The sequence below is a fragment of the Tiliqua scincoides genome, chromosome 7, assembly GCF_035046505.1.
Source record: "Tiliqua scincoides isolate rTilSci1 chromosome 7, rTilSci1.hap2, whole genome shotgun sequence".
Classification (NCBI taxonomy): Eukaryota; Metazoa; Chordata; class Lepidosauria; order Squamata; family Scincidae; genus Tiliqua; species Tiliqua scincoides.
In genome coordinates, this window is record NC_089827.1 from 66,106,638 (window position 1) to 66,111,012 (window position 4,375).

The window sequence follows — 4,375 nt, forward strand, 5'->3', positions numbered from 1 at the left end:
AAAGCAGGCTTAAGATGCTTGCCTGACTCTCTTTCCTATATATTTGAAGAATAGGTTTGCCTTTGCTTGGAAGTGAAACAGGAGACAAACATGCAAGCATTTTTGGGGGTGAGTGGGTGGGGGGATGGGGGTACAACCCTCTCATGGGACTGCTTTGCCTCTGAGGATATGGGAAGCCTTGCTGTTTGTTCAGCCACCTGCATCTGAAAAGCCACCCCTTGGCATGGAAAATTGAAATACCAGCGACTAGCCTTCTGCCACTCTCATTAAGCTTTCCATAAGGAAGGGAATTTTGACGTGGGAGGAACTTTTAAAACTATAAAGCCCAAAGTATGCTTTCTGTGGCAGTCATTGTCGCATAAGAGCACTATACCAGCAAGCACCTGCATGCTTAAATCAGCTCTTATATTGACAAGGATTTGGTGTATTTACCACTGTTCACTTTAGAGTTGTTATTTCAGGGTTTGTTTTTTTTTTCCTTCCCCAGCTATTTTTTGCTGTTCCTTTTATTTACTAAGTGGCTCAACGTATAATTAGAGGTAATGAAATGACTCAGAAGTTAGGGGGAGAAGCAGGATTATTTTTAAACTAAACCTGCTGATTTATGGAAATACAGTAAGGGGGTGCACGGAGGGTGGAGAACACCTCCCACAGGAATCCTTATAATGGAACGACAGCTGAAAGTGCCTTAAATGCTACAGTTAGCTCGGATGGGATGAGCAACAGTCAACATGGAGGTCTGGAACGGCTTTAGTAGTCATCCCAGCCACACGGATAAGAGGGAACTGGTCAGAGGCTACTGCCCCGGGACTGCCAACTTTAAAATAAAGCATTTCAAAAATAAGAAAAACACTTCCTGACTTCAGACAGCAATGCTGAAGAATTTAACCTAAGGGGGGCTGGGGGGGGGTCAATATTCCCAGGTGCCGTGTCTGGGGAATGTTAGGGGGGTGCCTTTCTGGAGCTCAGGGAGGCTTTGCACAGCATCCCTGAACCTTGGAAAGATTCATAAGGCTTTTCCGAGGCTTTAGAAAGGCACTTTCAGTTTTTGCCTATGTGAGAATTATAGTCTAATCTTATTCATACTGCCCACACCCCTGTGGATACAATCGCACCAAAATGGCAACCACGACATCCTATGGCAGGGGGAGGGTAGTTTCAGAGGTCCGTTCCTGAATGTAAGCCTCTGTATCTACTCTTGAACCCCTTCCTGCCCAATGGAGTGCTTTTTGCAACTGGCTGTGGCTACTCTTCAGCAGTCAGCACCAGAGGAAGAAGAGGATTGCAGACACGTGGTAAGTATATGATTGGGCTATTAGTCTATCTCTGCCATTTGTTTAGAGCAAAGGTGGCCACCCTTTCAACTTCAGAGCTCTTGGACCTTTGTATAGAAAAGGGAATTCCTGTTTGTCATTTGACAGGCTGCACCTACTGAAATTCCCTCTTCAACACAATTTTTAAAGGTCCAGGAGCTGGAGCCACTGGTCTACATCTTCTGCTCAGTTTTTGACAACAGTTATGCATATTGAATGTGCCTCAGTGAATCTGCGGTTAGGTTTCCTTTAGTAGCTAGTTACGTTGAATCTGCTGTTCTGATGTATCTAGTAGTTTTACAACTACTAGATAGGTCTTTTTGGTTGCTTATACATTCTCCAGCCAATATCTTACCACAACCTGCACAAAATGTAGAAAACCACCACATTTTCTTTGAGTGCCCATTTGGGAGATAAAGCGGGATATAAATTTGTAAATAATAAACAAATTTTGTGGCAGGGAATCCATAAATTAAGTATACATTATGTTAATTCAAAACTTCATAAATCTATAGTCAGTCAGTTCTGGAAAATAGGAAGAGAGAAACCTCTCTGTTTACCTTCTCCACTCCTTGCATAGTTTTATAAACATTAAACTTTTAAAAATTTAAACACTGTCCCCTCTTACTTGCCTTCCCCCCCAACTAACAGTGTAATCTTCTGCATGTTTATTTGGAAGCAAGTTCCATTGTGTTCAATGGGTCTTAGACCCAGGAAACTGGGTAGAACAAGCCCTGAACATTCAGATATTGATGACAGAGAAGGTACTCCAGTCCCCTGATCAATTTGGTTCCTCTTTCCCAGCTCTACAATGTCCTTTTTGAGACTGGGCAACTATAAATGTACATAGCATTTTGTGAAAGAAGGGAAGTTTGGAAAGTTTTGGCAACTCAGTAGAGGGAGAGAATCCTGCTGAAAGTTCAGCAACTTGGATGTCTTGTTACTCTGAAGGAAGAGTCATCCATCTTTTTTGGAAAGATGTCCCTGTTTTGTATTTATTAGTCATCCCTGCAAACAGTTGTCATTTATATAATTATTGTCAACAGATTGTCTTTTTGAGCGACATGGACAGAAATGGTAGAATAATATGTGCCAGTTGTGTGCCTGCTGATTATATTCCGACAATATTTAATTGCGGGTCTGTGGGCTGCCACAGGAAAGCGTATACATAATTCATTCTTTTTTTTTTTATTAGTGAATAAATTAAATATTTAATATTTGGGTGATTTTATTTCAGTAAGATTTTGTTACGGCTGAGACCAGTCCTCAGTGGCATTACTCATAAACAAACATTTAATGCAGCGGTTCCCAAACTTACTGTGGTCACGGCGGCCTCCTTTTGGAGCGACCTCTTTTTCCTACTGGTCCTGGGCACTATCATGTTGGATTGAACGATCCATGATGGTGGCACTTAGGTTGGCAACCTTCAGTCTCGAAAGACTATGGTATAAGCCTACAGCGCCCGGTATTCCCAGGTGGTCTCCCATCCAAGTACTAACCAGGCCTGACCCTGCTTAGCTTCTGAGATCATGGTATAAGCCTACAGCACCCGGTATTCCCAGGCGGTCTCCCATCCAAGTACTAACCAGGCCTGAGCCTGCTTAGCTTCCGAGATCATGGTATAAGCCTACAGCACCCGGTATTCCCAGGCGGTCTCCCATCCAAATACTAACCAGGCCTGAGCCTGCTTAGCTTCCGAGATCATGGTATAAGCCTACAGCACCCGGTATTCCCAGGCGGTCTCCCATCCAAATACTAACCAGGCCTGAGCCTGCTTAGCTTCCGAGATCATGGTATAAGCCTACAGCACCCGGTATTCCCAGGCGGTCTCCCATCCAAGTACTAACCAGGCCTGACCCTGCTTAGCTTCCGAGATCAGAAAAGATCAGGCACGTGCAGGGTAACAGTTGGTGGCACTTAAGAGACCTGGAAAGAAGAGACTTACAGGGACATACCACAGTATGCCTATGAATTTGCTGTGGCTCCCTGAGGCCCCCAGCACACAGTTTGGGAACTGCTGATTTAATGATATAAGGCCAAGGTATTATTAATAATTTTCTCAAAATACTCTTCCATACTGTTTTCCCCTCAACAGCAATGTTTCTTTATACTTTATATCAACAACTTCACATAATATTCTTGTTAGATCAGAACTTTCCCAGCCTGGTGTTCTTTAAAAATAAATGCAGCTATTCGGTAAGGAACACTGTCTCTTAAGCATAATTAGGAATCTGAATGAATAGAAATCATGACATTAATTTCTTCAAACAAAGACAGGAGTGAAAAGCAATCTGTATTGAAAATTGAAGCAGTCTGCTTGAATGACCACAGGTTGTGCTGCCTTGGCAAACATTTGCTTTCATTTTTCCTACTGACAAATGCAGCACTTGGGCCTACATTTTATCTGGGAAGCGCTAAACCTTTTTTTTTAAGCACAACATTAAAGTTTTCAAGGCCAACAGGTGAAACTGGTAGGCTTCTCCATTGAAATTGGAGGATGAGCTGCCCTCACAGCTGTGATCTTCAATGGAAGACTGGGACTACCCAATGTCATCCTGGTATATTTGTGGCCTAAATTCAAGAAACCAGTTATGAGATGGGCACCTGGTTAGTTCAGTGCTCCACTTGGAATTCCATGGTGAACAGCTTAAAACAGTGCTTCCCAAAGTGTGGGTCCCCTGGTGGGACACAAGCTCAAGCACAGTGAACTGTGATCTGGGCTCTCCTGCCCTCCTTTGTGTTCATTTGGATCCAAATAGGAGCCATTCCAGAAGCCCCATAACTTACCAGAGCTTGTGGAGGACTCGCCTGAACTGATGATCCCACTCTTGAACCCCTGGACCAGTGTCCCCACTTCCAGACCCCTAGACCGGTGACTCTGGAGGCCCCACTGGGCCTAAGAATGGCTCTTAGAAGCCCCTGTAAGCCTCTTCTGGTTTTCAGAAGCCACTTCCAGTTTGCTTCCAAAAACTGAAAGTAGCTTATGGAGGTTTTGAGAGACATTCTGAGGCCCACAGAGGCCTATAGGGTGGGTTGCCAGGCTGGGAGAGGCCTCCAACACC

General features: G+C 44.0%; 1 pseudogene; it reads right to left on the reverse strand.

The window, feature by feature from the left end:
• Positions 1 to 3,111: 3,111 nt before the first annotated feature.
• On the reverse strand, positions 3,112 to 3,228 carry LOC136658070 (5S ribosomal RNA; annotated as a pseudogene).
• Between the last annotated feature and the right edge of the window lie 1,147 nt (positions 3,229 to 4,375).